We start from the raw sequence: 17,644 nt of genomic DNA, 5'->3' as shown, positions 1-17,644 counted from the left end.
ATAACCTGGAACTGGGTCTTTAAATTCTCAACCAACTTGTCCATTCCCTGACTATAGTTTTCTCCAAGTCCGCATACTTCTCCCTTGATTTTGCAACCTCATCCACCAAATCTAGTTTCTTCCCGAAGACCCTGGTATAGCTCTCCTCAGGCTTCTTTTTTAAACCATCTGCCATGGCATATGCAGCTTCAGATTGCTTCCTCCTCTCCCGAGCTCTAGCAAGGTTGGCTATTAGGAACTCTTTCTCCTTCTCCAACTCCAAATTAGTCTCTCTTAACAATTCCACCTCAGCCTTCAGATTAGACAAAGATTACTGAGTGGCACCCAAGAGAGTCTCCTCCAGTTATTTTAAAAGCACCGAACAAACCCTGACTGTTCTTATCCCATTTCAGGCTAAGACTTGAAGGTGGTTCTTGATAGAAACATCGTCCATCCCAATATCACTCCAAGGGAAAATTTGTTTCTCATAGATAGCTACGGCATCAAAGCCCTAGTCGTACACACTTTCTGACTCCAAGGTCTTACGTTTCTTAGGCCTAGACTCGGGAATAAGTGGCTCAAGAGGATTTGAAGGAGGAGGAGTGGGATCAAGAGTCACCTTAAGGGAGGCAGAGGTGCCCGAGTTCGACTTGGAAGGTGAGGAGAGTCGCCCAAATCACCGGCTTCTCTCAGTTGTATATTTTGGGTAACAATGTTCTTCCTGGCTGAACGAAGAGTTTTCATTGCCGCCGACTTTCCAACAATACTTTATGTACGACATTAAAGTCAGATTGCATTAGACAACAAAATAAACAAAAAATTTATATCTCATATCTAGAAGATGAAAAGAAAATGCTTCTTAGCTCAGACTGGATTTGGCTGGGGTTCCCTAAAAATTTCTTGGTGTCCATATTAGGAGCCTGCCCCCGACACTCCTAAAACAAGGTAACTACACTCTCCTCAACTTCATCCAAGTCGTTCAAACCATACCTAATAAATAGGGATTTTCCTCCCAATATAAAAGAAAAAGTTTCCCATTTCTCATTAAAAAAGAAAGGACAAACACCCTCCACAGATAAGATTTTGAAGAAGTAATTTTTGAAATTGTGGAAAGAATCATAAAAAATAGCGAAGACCTTCCATCCTTGAAAAACTTGGAAGGATACCCAACCCTATTTCTTGGAGCTAAAGGGTTTTGTAAGAACACAGAGGTAAAAGAAAATTTTAACAGAAGGAGGAACATCAAGGGCACGACAAAGAAGTTGATAGATTTTTAGAAAACTTCAAGAATTTGTATGAAGTTGGGAAGAGGTAACATTATAGAGGCTAAGAACCTCAAATTCAAAGTCGGAGAAAGGAAGGCTAACTCCCGATCTTGTGAAAAAACAATCATACACGTATATAAAATGACATTCTGACTTGTCAAGTCAGGAAAAACAAACCCTTTTCTTGGGGTCTGCAACTATAATCTCATATTTTTTCTCTTCCTCCTGACTTAGACAAAACCTATGGTACCTACAAAAAGTCTCGGCATACTCTTTATCAATAACAGGGACATGAGTAAGAACAGATATATCTACCCAGATCAAGTGAGACGGAACTTTAGAGGACATGTTGCGAATTACTGAATGAGACATAAAAGCTACACCTACAATACAACAAAGGAAAATTCATCACTACAAGTCGGGCAAAACAAAAACAGCAAGCAAAAAATACAAGAGGTCGGGTCGTCTCCAACAAAAGGATACCACAACCTCTCATGTGCAAAACAACCACACCATGTTATCAAGTGTAGAAATGGCACCTTCCTCAAAAACGTAGAAAGGCACCATTTGTGGGAAACACAACATCAAACCCACATTCAGATTCACAGCAATAATAAATGACATTTCAAATAAATATTCAAGAAAACCTTTTCGAGGTTTTTGACATTCGTAGGAAAAAATGCAGAAATAGACAAGCAACCTTTCAACAAAATCATCTTTTCACATAAATGATTCAAGAAAGAAGAACATTATCGAGTAAAAGTACACAAATACAAGTTCAAAAGGTAAAAGAGCTAACCTCGAAGGATTAAGAAGTAGGATGAGCACACAATCGGCAAAAACACGAACGTTCCCTCAAGAAAACGCAAAGCAAAGCCCTCTGAAACTTAAGAAGAAATATTGAAGACAAGAGCAAGTTCCAGAAGATAAAAAGTTTTTGGTGAATGGAAAACACTTTCAAAAAGAAGTAAAAAAGAAGAAAGATGAAAAAAATGAATATTTATAACACACCAAGGGGCAAAAAAATAATTTCACACTCCTTCATTAATGGGGCATGATTACTAAGGTAACCGTTGAGTAACGTGCAGAAATTACGAAAAGACGTAGCGTCTCATAAATCTAAATCACGTCGAGCACCCGACCTAGCAAAGGCGGTCTGCCTGATCTGGTATTGTACTTTATAGAAGCAAACCTGATATGCAAATGTTTGAATCTGAACTAGTAAAAGCTCGGACTCAAGTAGGGGCACTGTTTATACCCAGACCTAAAAACATAGCCAGGCCCAAAAAGGAATAAAATCCGAATGAAGGTGGCCTCATCTATCCTTACCCAACATCATAGAGGTCGGGTGCCATGACAGCAGTTTAGCTTTGCTTATATGAATAAGTAAATGACTCCTAAGATATCTCCCACTTATCTAAAAGGGAGATCTCAACAAATTCTCTAGAAAAAAAGAAAATGTTATCCACCATTAAAAGTGGAACTACCCTGAAAAGGTGGTTATCAACTCTACTATAAATACACTGATACTCTCAGGTATATTCAAAATCCAATCCACTGAAAAAAACCTACTTAAGCCCTTGCTAACTTAAGCATCGGAGTCCCTTGTAGGTACCACCCCACCTCCTCACGATGAACTCAGATGGCAACGTAACACCCTACCATACAGAGTCTTATGCTTAAGTCATAATTCAGAGATGGCAAGGTATTACGACCACTAAAATAAAAATTTAGTACGTATAGTAGTATGAATGAATGATTATAACTAGGAGCCTTTGTAGAAAAAGGGGTAATAAAAAAAATCGCAACTCAAAAGCGCAACACTCCGATCGATAACGTAACGAACAAAGATAAACTGACGCGAGATTATATATAAACAGAGGAGTGTCAAAAACAGGAATATCAAGACTCAAAATCTGGCTGCGAAGATAACCGGTCCGAGCATAGCAATATATACATATGATAAAATAAGGAAAACCCCAAAGGAAACCCAAAGGGACACAAATACATAAAACCTATTCTCCAAAATCTCTCATAAGAGGAGTCATCACAGTTTGTATTATTTAATGGAGATAAAAGTATCTAAGCAAAACATATAAACCAAAACATAGTCTCGAGAACAAAGGATCTTCGCAAATCTAGAAGTCTCCAGCATGCCTCAGCGGGAAACCTCACGCCCTGCATCTGAAAACCACAAAATCCGCATGGGTGAGAACCAGAGGTCCCCAGCATGGTAACAGCTTCCACATATATAATACATAATAATAGAGGAAAGCCAAAGGCAATCCTAGAACTTCCTCCAGATAATATCAAAGCTTATAAACAAGCTAAACCATATGTGGCGACTGACTAAAGATTCTTCAGTCTAACTAATACTTCCCTTTCCAATTCCTTCTCACCTCCCAACCACCAGCAGGAGTATAATGTAGCAAACACAGTTATATCAGACAAGGAATATACAAACAGGAACAGTTAAGGCATTTAGACAATTAGCAAGTAATATGCAGTCAAATAGGCAATCTCAAACAATTCATATAGTATGCATATGATGAATGCCTGTCCCTAGTGGCTGATAATATCATCTGTCGGTTATAGAGCCAACCCGACAAGTCCTGGCAGTTAACCATTGGACTGTCCCTCTGTCGTGTCTCCCCAACTTGAGTCATACTCAAAATAAACTTGATCATAATCATGATCCATATCCATCACCCTCACTGGTGAATATTTATCCATCACCATCACTGGTGAATATTTATGGGGGTGAGCTCGTCCGGAAATTTCACAGTGCCCGGCCACCCTGACGACATAGGGTCAAAAGAGCTTCAAGTCTCGACCTGGAGCACGTGGTGGCTAGCCACTGCTTTCTCCTAGGGAAACTCTCATCTCCGATAATGGAAGTGCAACATTCACAATTCATTCAACAGCATATATATATATATATATATATATATATATATATATATATATGCATTTATTCTTAGCCATAATCATGGCTCTGCCGTAACACGGCAATAATCCAGCCATCCGGCTCACGGTTAAATCAATAACCAGCCACCCGGCTCACGGTTAAATCCATAACCAGCCGTTTCATTATCAATCACAGCCTTTCGGCCCATGGCATAACAAGCACTTCCACCACCATCCTCCGCCACTCACATAATCATCTTTGATCCTCTTTGATCATTCATTTTTCCCTTGCTTCACTCGCAAGTTACCACATTCACTAGCCCTTCTTCTCATAGCTAGACATATCATAATGATTTAAGAGATAAGTGGTGAGATCGGAGGCTTAGAAGTATGAAATTTGGCTTTTAAAACTCAAAAATCAACTTTGGGATGAAAATAGGTCCACGCGCACGCGTGGATGGCCTCGAAAACTCATCGACGCGTAAGCGTCATGCACGCTAACGCGTCGATTGAAAAATAGCCAAGCGACGCACACGCGTCAGCCATGCGTATGCGTGGGTGCTCTCGTGCCCCAGGCACAACACTGGCACAGTTCTGGCATAACTCTCTGGAAAATAGCTGGGCATTGGGTGCAGCACATCGGCGCGCCCGCGCACATCACGCGCACGCGTGGATGGCGCTTTCTGGAAGAACGGCGCGTACGCGCCAAGTGCGCCTACACGCGAGGGGTCATTCTGCTAAAAATTTTCTAAGTTAAAAGCTGCAGAATTCACAGATTCAACCCCCAATCTTCCAACGGACATAACGTTCTCATTTTAAATCGTTTTTCACCCGTTCTTCGAACGGCATGGACATCCCGGATCCAATTTTATTTCTAAACAGATTTAGCACAAAATGGAGATCCGTAGTCCAAGTTATGTCCCACCAAAGTATGCCCAAAAACCATGTTTTTCATAAAAACCACAAAGTGCCATTTTCAAAACAAGCCATTTTCAACTCTTTTCAAAATCAATCAAAACATGACAATTTCATCCCTTTTCTTTGAAATCAATCAAAATATATCAAATTCAACATCAAGCCTCCTCAACTCACACATTGACACTTTACCACAATTTACAAAATCACTATCACATCATTTTAACCCACTTCACCCAAGTGGCTCAAACTCAAACATATTGACATATCATATACTCTTCCTCATGCCAATTCTCAACAACACCAATTCCAATAAATCATCATTGTACACAATCAATATCATACTCACCATCAACATGGTTCAACCCACAATTCAACCATAACCAATCATCAAGCATATATCACAACATGCATATTTCTCATACATCATACCACCAAGGCATCAATAATCATCATCACATATATGACCACATCATATATCTCAATCACTCAACAACATCAACCATTCAATGCCTATCTTAGGGCCTCTAGCCTAAGTATTTCCTACCACATTACATATTAGATACGGGAAACCGAAACCATACCTTAGCCGATTTTCCAAGCTCAACCGAAGCACTTCCAAATCACTTATCCACAAGCTCTCAAGGCCTCAACACCTCCAAGAACAGATTTTTCACCACCAAATCCCTTTTTAAGCTTTTCAATATCACCAATCAAGCTCCAATATTCACACATACACAACCTAAGCGACAATCATCATACCCATACACAACATCTCAATACCCAAATATCATAGAACAACAAATTACACTAGGGTTGAGAATCTTACCACACCCAAGGTCCAAGGAGACAAGATTAACCTTCTCCTTCAAGAGAGTTGGGTCCTATAATATCAAAGAGCCCAAAATCTCAACAATTTTGCTCATAAAACTCGAAAACAAGGCTGGAATTTCGAAGAGTAAAACGTGGCTTACCTCAAGATTAATTGTATGAGTTTTGTAGAGCTCTCCGCGGTGAATACGTGGCCACAAACGGAGCGGTAATCGTAGCTTTAGATCAAAAGTTATGGTGGTTTGAAGATCAAGTGAGAGAAAGAACTTGAGAGAGTGTTCTTCTCCCCCCCTTCTCTCTAATTTCAGCGTGAATTGAGTGTTGTAAGGAGAGAGAGTGCTGAAAACTAGGGTTTTGGTTTAGTTATGTTGGGCCAAGGGCCCACTTTGGGTCCGGTTGGCCCGGTTTGGCCCGTTCGGTCCAATCTTGGTCCGAATCCTATAAAATTGGTACCGAAATTCTCGTCTCAATCTCCTCTATCACATTTAGCCATAAAAATCACATTTTGGGCTTTCTAGAATAAATTCTCATTTATGGGTTAATTAGCCGTTAATTAACCGGGTTTTACATTCTACCCACCTAATTGGGAATTTTGCCCACAAAATTCAAATGCAATTACCTGAGAATAAATGCGGATAATCTGTTCGCATCTCCGACTCAAGTTCCCAAGTGTGTTCCTCAACACCGCCTCGACTCCAAGCCACTTTGACTAATGAAACCTCTTTTCCACGCAACCGTTAATACTAGTATCATCAATTCTGACCGGAGTCACTGGAAGCGTCAAATCTTCCCTTAACTGAACCGACTCAGGTTCCAACACATGGCTAGCATCAGGAGTGTACTTCCGGAGTTGCGACACGTGAAACACGTCGTGCAGATTCGAAAGATGAGGTGGTAGAGCCATCCGATACGCCACCGTTCCAATCCTCTTCAGGATCTGAAATGGACCAATGTATCTAGGATTCAACTTCTTTGCCTTAATTGCCCTACCTACTCCTGTAGTTGGAGTAACCTTAGGGAAAACATGGTCTCCTTTCTCAAATTCTAAGGGCTTTCGCCTCTGATCGGCGTAACTCTTTTGACGACTCTGTGCCGTAAGCATCCTATCTCGGATTTTCTTGACTTGTTCAGTAGTCTCATCTATCATTTCCGGTCCCAACAAGCTTTTCTCTCCAGCTTCATACCAACATAGCGGAGATGGACATTTTCTCCCATACAAGGCCTCATACGGAGCCATTCCGATGCTCGCATGATAACTATTATTGTATGCAAACTCCACCAATGGCGTATACCGATCCCAACTCGCCGGTTGGTCCAAAACACAAGCTCTCAACATATCCTCTAGTGTTTGGATCGTCCTCTCAGATTGACCATCTATTTGAGGATGGTAAGCCGTGCTCAAGCTTAATCGGGTTCCAAAAGCTTTCTGAAATGCACCCCAAAACCTTGAAGTGAAACGAGGATCTCTATCAGAGATTATAGTAGCAGGTACACCATGAAGTCTCACAATCTCCTTTACGTATAACCGTGCTAGCTCCTCAAGGGTGTAAGTCATACGAATGGGCAAAAAGTGAGCTGACTTCGTCAGTCGGTCCACAATCACCCAAATAGCATCAAAACCAGCCCTAGTTCTTGGCAATCCTGACACGAAGTCCATTGCAATACTTTTCCACTTCCATTGTGGAATCTCTAAGGGTTGCAACATCCCGAAAGGTCTTTGATGTTCAATCTTTACCTTTTGACAAGTTAAGCACTTTGAAACATATTCCGCCATATCATTCTTCATACCCGGCCACCAAAACATCGCCTTTAAATCATGGTACATCTTAGTACTTCCTGGGTGAATGGAGAATCCACTTTTGTGTGCCTCCTTTAAAATATCTTGCCTCAAAGTGCCAACATCTGGCACAATGATCCTACCCTTGAATCTCCATAACCCATCTTTTTCTTCTGACACTCTCCACTGTTTTCCTTACTCAATAGCCGGTAACACCTTCCATAACGCTTCATCATCTTGGTGAGCCTTTAGGAGTTCAGACTTAAAGTCACTTGAGATTTCTAATCGGCTCAAACACAAAGTTTCGGATACTTCTCGAGTACCAATTTTCAGACTCTCGAATCCCTTGAGCAACTTTTCCTCTTGGAGCATCATCCAAGCCGCATATAACGACTTCCGACTTAACGCATCCGCCACTACGTTCGCCTTTCCCGGATGGTAATGCAACTCAAAGTCGTAGTCCTTCAACAATTCCATCCACCTTCTCTGCCTCATATTAAGCTCTTTCTGATCAAAGAGGTACTTCAAGCTCTTATGATCAGAGAAAACTTGGAACTTAACCCCATAGAGGTAATGCCTCCACACCTTCAAGGCAAACACAACCGCAGCAAGTTCCAAATCGTGCGTAGGATAATTAACTTCATGCGGTCTTAACTGTCGTGAGGCATACGCCACCACATTATGATGCTGCATCAGCACGCACCCTAGACCCATCAATGAGGCATCACAATACACCTCAAATGGCTCATTCGGCTCGGGTAACACTAACACAGGTGCAGTGGTCAACTTTTTCTTCAATGTCTGAAAGCTCTTCTTGCATTCAGGAGTCCAAACAAACGGAGTGTCTTTGCGGGTTAACTTTGTCATTGGCAAGGCTATCTGTGAAAAGCCCTTGATAAACCTTCGGTAATAGCCAGCTAAGCCCAGAAAACTCCTTATCTCTGTTATGGTGGTTGGTTGCTTCCAATCCATCACAGCCTCCACCTTAGTTGGATCTACGGCTATTCCCTTCTTACTCACCACATGGCCCAAAAACTTCACCTCACTCTTCCAAAACTCACACTTAGACAGTTTTGCATAGAGTTTCTTCTCCTTTAGAATCTGCAACACGGTCCTCAAGTGTTCCGCATGCTCTTCTTCAGTCTTGGAATAAATCAGTATGTCATCAATGAAGACAACAACGAATTTATCCAGAAACGAACGGAAAACTCTATTCATGTAATCCATGAATACCGCAGGAGCGTTCGTCAACCCAAAGGACATTACAGTGTACCCGTAATGACCATAACGAGTCCTGAAAGCGGTCTTAGGGATATCCTCACCCTCACCCTTATCTGGTGATAACCGGATCGTAAATCGATCTTGGAGAAAACTCCAGCTCCTTGTAACTGATCCATGAGATCATCAATTCTCGGCAATGGGTACTTATTCTTTATTGTAACCTTGTTCAGCTGCCTGTAATTCACACAGAGCCGCATACTCCCATCATTCTTCTTCACCAGTAACACTGGAGCACCCCACGGAGAGACACTTGGTCCTATAAAATTCTTTCCCAACAAATCCTCTAACTGAGACTTTAGCTCGTTCATCTCTAACGGTGACATCCTATAAGGAGCACTTGAGATTGGTCCCGCCCCGGGTACCAACTCAATAGCAAACTCAACCTCTCGGTTAGGTGGAAACTCATCAATATCATCAGAAAATAATTCCAGAAACTCACACACAACCGAAATCTGCTCCAACCTTTGATCATCACCCGAAACACCCGCGGCTAACAACAGGATACCCTGACATTCGATTCCAGAACAGTTCACCATCATCAAATTCAAGTAATAATTATTTACCACGACCGACCCTTCTGTATCTTCCGGCATAAAGTACACCGACTTTGTAGAACAATCAAGTAGGACATGGTTCTTAGATAACCAGTCCAATCCCAAGATAAGATCAAGACCGATCATCGGCAAGCAGACTAAATTATGAACAAAATCACGCTGCTGGAACCTATAGGAAACTTCCTGGCATCCTAGCCTAGTTACCGTGGCTTCATGGGTAGCATTGTACACTCTTAGATCATAACCTAAGGTTACGATCTTCAATCCTAACTCATGGGCTTTCTCAAATGCAATAAATGAATGCGATGCTCCCGAATCAAATAAAGCATTTAAAGTTTGACCAGCCATTTCACAGTTACCTCTAATGAGTGTCTCAGATCCCTCGGCACCTATAGCTGAGGTGGTGAACACCCGACCAGTCTGTTGTGTCTTTCCAGCACCTTGTTTCTGCTTCTCCGGACAATTTGCAGCTTTATGCCCCGCCTTTCTACAATTGTAGCACAAACCCCATCCGGCCTTGCATGGTGCTCCCGGATGGTGACTTCCACACCTAGTACAAGCTTGATCATTCTGAGGCTGCTTCCCAAACTTCTTTCCTTGGGAGTTGTTGTTGTTGGGCCTCCTGAAAGAGCTTCCCCTCTTGAAAGACGAACCTCTAGGTGCAAAGCTCTTCCCTCGGTTCTGTGGGAATGATCCTTTGTGACTCCCTTTCTCAGCGGTTGCCCTTTTCACACACTCTTCAGCAACCCTACACTTGTTCACCAATTCGGAGAAAGTCCTAATCTCCATTGGTCCTACTGAGCTGAAGATATCACTTCGGAGCCCTCCTTCATACTTAACACACTTCCATTCCTCATATTCCACCGGAGTCCCTTGGCACATACGAGAGAACCTGAACAGCTCTTCAAACTTGTCAGTATACTCTGATATGGACATGGTACCCTGCTTCAGCTGCAGTAACTCAAGTTCCTTAGCTGTCCTAGCAGAAGTCGGAAAGTACTTATAGAACTCCTCTTGGAAGACATTCCAAGTGATATAGTCATCACCCTGCTGCAGAAGACGTCGGATACCCTGCCACCAATGCGACGCTTCACCTGTGAGCATATAGGTAGCAAACTCGACACGCTACCCTTCAGGTACCACTTGTGCTTGCAGTGCTAGCTCTATAGCTTGAAACCATGTATCAGCCTCAGTCGGGCTAGTAGTTCCCTTGAACTTAGGTGGATTAACCTTCAAAAAGTTTGCTAGTGTCATCGGGCCCTGAACTCCACCTCCATCATTACCATGGTTGTTCATCTGTTGACCAAGAGCCTCAGCAGTGGCTTGCATAGCAGCAGCCATGTTCTCCAACGCAGTCATAAAGTTCACCGGGTCATTAGGGTCATTCTCTGGTGCACGAGCATTCGTACGACCTCTCGCACTACCTCTACCGTATCCACGAGGCGCCATCTGGTTCCTATACACACCAAACAATCGATATTAAGTTGATCAGTCTCAATATCGGAAGTCTAGTGCTTCAAAGTCCCAAATGCATGCTCATGAACGTTTATGCCAATTATATCAAGCAGATATACTAATAGCACATAGCACACACACAGAGAATGCACAGAAGCATAGTCAGTCCATCCCTCAGGCTCTACAGGAACGAACTGCTCTGATACCATAATGTAACACCCTACCATACAGAGTCTTATGCTTAAGTCATAATTCAGAGATGGCAAGGTATTACGACCTCTAAAATAAAAATTTAGTACGTATAGTAGTATGAATGAATGATTATAACTAGGAGCCTTTGTAGAAAAAAGGGTAATAAAAAAAATCGCAACTCAAAAGCGCAACACTCCGATCGATAACGTAACGAACAAAGATAAACCGACGCGAGATTATATATAAACAGAGGAGTGTCAAAAACAGGAATATCAAGACTTAAAATCCGGCTGCGAAGATAACCGGTTGGTGTGCGAAATTGTGATCACTACTTTTCACAACTCAAATAATCCCTAGTAATGGCCCCAAGAACTTGGTGCTCAATACCATGGCATAAACACAACTTTGCACAACTAACCAGCAAGTGCACTGGGTCGTCCAAGTAATAAACCTTACGCGAGTAAGGGTCGATCCCACGGAGATTGTTGGTATGAAGCAAGCTATGGTCACCTTGTAAATCTTAGTCAGGCAGACTCAAATGGGTATAGTGATATACGAATAAAGCATAAAGATAAAGATAGAGGTACTTATGTAATTCATTGGTAGGAACTTCAGATAAGCGTATGAAGATGCTTTCCCTTCCGTCTCTCTGCTTTCCTACTGTCTTCATCCAATCCTTCTTACTCCTTTTCATGGCAAGCTTATGCAAGGGTTTCACCGTTGTCAGTGGCTACCTCCCATCCTCTCAGTGAAAACGTTCCTATGCTCTGTCACAGCATAGGCTAATCAGCTGTCGGTTCTCGGTCAGGCCGGAATAGAATCCAGTGATTCTTTTGCGTCTGTCACTAACGCCCCGCCTGCTAGGAGTTTGAAGCACGTCACAGTCATTCAATCATTGAATCCTACTCAGAATACCACAGACAAGGTTAGACCTTCTGGATTCTCTTAAATGCCGCCATCAGTTCTAGCCTATACCACGAAGACTCTGATCTCACGGAATGGCTGGCTCGTTTGTCAGGCGAGCACTCGGTTGTCAGGCGATCAACCATGCATCGTGTATCAGGAATCCAAGAGATATTCACCCAATCTAAGGTAGAACGGAGGTGGTTGTCAGTCACACGTTCATAGGTGAGAATGATGATGAGTGTCACGGATCGTCACATTCATCAAGTTGAAGAACAAGTGATATCTTGGACAAAGAACAAGCGGAATTGAATAGAAGAACAATAGTAATTGCATTAATACTCGAGGTACAGCAGAGCTCCACACCTTAATCTATGGTGTGTAGAAACTCCACCGTTGAAAATACATAAGAACAAGGTCTAGGCATGGCCGTGAGGCCAGCCTCCCAATGATCTAAGAACTAGATGTTCAAAGATAGCTAGATACCAAGCTCTCCAAATACAATAGTAAAAGGTCCTACTTATAGAAAACTAGTAGCCTAGGGTGTACAGAGATGAGTAAATGACATAAAAATCCACTTCCGGGCCCACTTGGTGTGTGCTTGGGCTGAGCAATGAAGCAAATTCGTGTAGAGACTCTTCCTGGAGTTAAACGCCAGCTTTTATGCCAGTTTGGGCGTTTAACTCCCATTTAGGTGCCAGTTCCGGCGTTTAACGCTGGAATTTCTGAAGGTGACTTTGAACGCCGGTTTGGGCCATCAAATCTTGGGCAAAGTATGGACTATCATATATTGCTGGAAAGCCCAGGATGTCTACTTTCCAACGCCGTTAAGAGCGCGCCAATTGGGCTTCTATAGCTCCAGAAAATCCACTTCGAGTGTAGGGAGGTCAGAATCCAACAGCATCTGCAGTCCTTTTCAGTCTCTGGATCAGATTTTTGCTCAGGTCCCTCAATTTCAGCCAGAAAATACCTGAAATCATAGAAAAACACACAAACTCATAGTAAAGTCCAGAAAAGTGAATTTTAACTAAAAACTAATAAAAATTTACTAAAAACTAACTAAATCCTACTAGAAACATACTAAAAACAATGCCAAAAAGTGTACAAATTATCCGCTCATCACAACACCAAACTTAAATTGTTGCTTGTCCCCAAGCAACTAAAAATCAAATAAGATAAAAAGAAGAGAATATGCAATGAATTCCAAAAACATCTATGAAGATCAGTATTAATTAGATGAGCGGGGCTTTTAGCTTTTTGTCTCTGAACAGTTTTGGCATCTCACTCTATCCTTTGCAACTCAGAATGATTGGCTTCTTTAGGAACTCAGAATCCAGATAGTGTTATTGATTCTCCTAGTTAAGTATGATGATTCTTGAACACAGCTACTTTATGAGTCTTGGCCGTGGCCCAAAGCACTCTGTCTTCCAGTATTACCACCGGATACATACATGCCACAGACACATAATTGGGTGAACCTTTTCAGATTGTGACTCAGCTTTGCTAGAGTCCCCAATTAGAGGTGTCCAGGGTTCTTAAGCACACTCTTTTTGCCTTGGATCACAACTTTATTCTTTCTTTTTCTTTCTTTTTCTCTTTCTCTTTTTTTTTCGAATTTTTTTTTGTATTCACTGCTTTTTCTTGCTTCAAGAATCATTTTTAATGATTTTTCAGATCCTCAGTAACATATCTCCTTTTTCATCATTCTTTCAAGAGCCAACATTCATGAACCACAAATTCAAAAGTCATATGCACTGTTTAAGCATACATTCAGAAGACAAAAGTAATGCCACCACATCAAAATAATTAAACTGTTATAAAATTCAAAATTCATGCAATTCTTTTTCTTTTTCAATTTAAGAACATTTGTTTATTTAAGAAAGGTGATGGATTCATAGGAAATTCATAACTTTAAGGCATAGGCACTAAGACACTAATGATCACAAGACACAAACATGGACAAACATAAGCATTAATTTTCGAAAAACAGGAAATAAAGAACAAGGAGATTAAAGAACGGGTCCACCTTAGTGATGGCGGCTCTTTCTTCCTCTTGAAGATCCTATGGAGTGCTTGAGCTCCTCAATGTCTCTTCCTTGTCTTTGTTGCTCCTCTCTCATGATTCTTTGATCTTCTCTAATTTCATGGAGGATGATGGAGTGTTCTTGATGCTCCACCCTTAGTTGTCCCATGTTGGAACTCAATTCTCCTAGGGAGGTGTTCAGTTGCTCCCAATAGTTTTGTGGAGGAAAGTGCATCCCTTGAGGCATCTCAGGGATCTCATGATGAGTGGGGTCTCTTGTGTGCTCCATCCTTTTCTTAGTGATGGGCTTATCCTCATCAATGGGGATGTCTCCCTCTATGTCAACTCCAACTGAATAACAGAGGTGACAAATGAGATGAGGAAAGGCTAACCTTGCTAAGGTAGAGGACTTGTTCGCCACCTTATAGAGTTCTTGGGCTATAACCTCATGAACTTCCACTTCTTCTCCAATCATGATGCTATGAATCATGATAGCCCGGTCTATGGTAACTTCAGACCGGTTGCTAGTGGGAATGATTGAGCGTTGGATAAACTCCAACCATCCTCTAGCCACAGGTTTGAGGTCATGCCTTCTCAATTGAACCGGCTTCCCTCTTGAATCTCTCTTCCATTGGGCGCCCTCTTCACATATGACTGTGAGGACTTGGTCCAACCTTTGATCAAAGTTGACCCTTCTAGTGTAAGGATGTTCATCTCCTTGCATCATGGGCAAATTGAATGCCAACCTTACACTTTCCGGACTAAAATCCAAGTATTTCCCCCGAACCATAGTAAGATAATTCTTTGGATCCGGGTTCACACTTTGATCATGGTTCTTGGTGATCCATGCATTGGCATAGAACTCTTGAACCATCAAGATTCCGACTTGTTGAATGGGGTTGGTAAGAACTTCCCAACCTCTTCTTCAGATCTCATGTCGGATCTCTGGATATTCACCCTTTTTGAGTGAAAAAGGGACCTCGGGGATCACCTTCTTCAAGGCCACAACTTCATAGAAGTGGTCTTGATGCACCCTTGAGATGAATCTTTCCATCTCCCATGACTCAGAGGTGGAAGCTTTTGCCTTCCTTTTCCTCTTTCTAGAGGTTTCTCCGGCCTTGGATGCCATAAATGGTTATGGAAAAACGAAAAAGCAACGCTTTTACCACACCAAACTTAAAAGGTTTGCTCGTCCTCGAGCAAAAGAAGAAAGAAGAGAGTAGAAGAAGAAGAAAAGAGGAAGAAGGGAATGGCTTTTGTGTTCGGCCAAAGAGGGGGAGAAGTGGTGTTTAGGTTGTGTGAAAATGAAGGGGTGAAGAAGGGTTTATATGAAGGATGGATGTGAGTGGTGAAGAGAAAGAAGGGATTTGATAGGTGAAGGGTTTTTGGGGAAGAGGTATTGAGGTGATTGGTAAATGAGTGAAGAAGAGAGAGAGTGGTGGGGTTGGTGGGGATCCTATGGGGTCCACAGATCCTGTGGTGTCAAGGAAAAGTCATCCCTGCACCAAATGGCAAGCAAAATCACATTTTGAGCCAATTCTGGCGTTAAACGCCGGGCTGGTGCCCATTTCTGGCGTTTAACGCCAGGTTCTTGCCCTTTTCTGGCGTTTAACGCCAGTCTGATGCCCCTTTCTGGCGTTAAACGCCCAGAATGGTGCCAGACTGGGCGTTAAACGCCCAACTGCTACTCTTACTGGCGTTTAAACGCCAGTAAGTTCTTCCTCCAGGGTGTGCTATTTTTCTTCCTGTTTTTCATTCTGTTTTTGCTTTTTCAATTGATTTTGTGACTTCTCATGATCATCAACCTACAAAAAACATAAAATAACAAAAGAAAATAGTCAAAATATAACATTAGGTTGCCTCCCAACAAGCGCTTCTTTAATGTCAGTAGCTTAACAGAGGGCTCTCATGGAGCCTCACATTTTCTCAGAGCAATGTTGGAACCTCCCAACACCAAACTTAGAGTTTGAATGTGGGGGTTCAACACCAAACTTAGAGTTTGGTTGTGGCCTCCCAACACCAAACTTAGAGTTTGACTGTGGGGGCTCTGTTTGACTCTGATTTGAGAGAAGCTCTTCATGCTTCCTCTCCATGGTGACAGAGGGATATCCTTGAGCCTTAAACACAAAGGATTCTTCATTCACTTGAATGATCAGTTTGCCTCTATCAACATCAATCACAGCCCTTGCTATGGCTAGGAAGGGTCTGCCAAGGATGATGGTTTCATCCATGCACTTCCCAGTCTCTAGGACTATGAAATCAGCAGGGATGTAATGGTTTTCAATCTTCACCAAAACATCCTCTACAAGTCCATGAGCTTGTTTTCTTGAGTTGTCTGCCATCTCTAATGAGATTCTTGCAGCTTGCACCTCAAAGATCCCTAGCTTCTCCATTACAAAGAGAGGCATGAGGTTTACACTTGACCCTAAGTCACACAGAGCCTTCTTGAAGGTCATGGTGCCTATGGTACAAGGTATTGAAAACTTCCCGGGATCTTGTCTCTTTTGAGGTAATTTCTACCTAGACAAGTCATCCAGTTCTTTGGTGAGCAAAGGAGGTTCATTCTCCCAAGTCTCATTTCCAAATAACTTGTCATTTAGCTTCATGATTGCTCCAAGGTATTTAGCAACTTGCTCTTCAGTGACATACTCATCCTCTTCAAAGGAAGAATACTCATCAGAGCTCATGAATGGCAGAAGTAAGTCCAGTGGAATCTCTATGGTCTCATTTTAAGCCTCAGATTCCCATGGTTCCTCATTGGGGAACTCAGTGGAGGTCAGTGCACGCCCATTGAGGTCTTCCTCAGTGGCGTTCACTGCCTCTCCTTCCTCTCCAAATTCGGCCATGTTGATGACCTTGCACTCTCCTTTTGGATTTTCTTCTATGTTGCTTGGGAGAGTACTAGGAGGGAGTTCAGTAACTTTCTTGCTCAGCTGTCCCACTTGTGCCTCCAAATTCCTAATGGAGGACCTTGTTTCAGTCATGAAACTTTGAGTGGTTTTGATTAGATCAGAGACCATAGTTGCTAAGTCAGAGGGGTTCTGCTTAGAATTCTCTGTCTGTTGCTGAGAAAATGATGGAAAAGGCTTGCCATTGCTAAACCTGTTTCTACCACCATTATTGTTGTTAAAACCTTGTTGAGGTCTTTCTTGATTCTTCCATGAGAAATTTGGGTGATTTCTCCATGAAGAATTATAGGTGTTTCCATAGGGTTCTCCTAGGTAATTCACCTCTTCCATTGAAGGGTTCTCAGGATCATAAGCTTCTTCTTCAGATGAAGCATCCTTAGTACTGCTTGGTGCACTTTGCATTCCAGACAGACTATGAGAAATCAAATTGACTTGTTGAGTCAATATCTTGTTCTGAGCCAAAATGGCATTCAGAGTATCAATCTCAAGAACTCCTTTCTTCTGATTAGTCCCATTGTTCACAGGATTCCTTTCAGAAGTGTACATGAATTGGTTATTTGCAACCATTTCAATCAGCTCTTGAGCTTCTGTAGGCGTCTTCTTCAGATGAAGAGATCCTCCAGCAGAGCTATCCAAAGACATCTTGGATAGTT

Source organism: Arachis stenosperma, chromosome 6, assembly GCF_014773155.1.
Source record: "Arachis stenosperma cultivar V10309 chromosome 6, arast.V10309.gnm1.PFL2, whole genome shotgun sequence".
Taxonomy (NCBI): Eukaryota; Viridiplantae; Streptophyta; class Magnoliopsida; order Fabales; family Fabaceae; genus Arachis; species Arachis stenosperma.
This window is presented reverse-complemented; position numbering follows the sequence as displayed.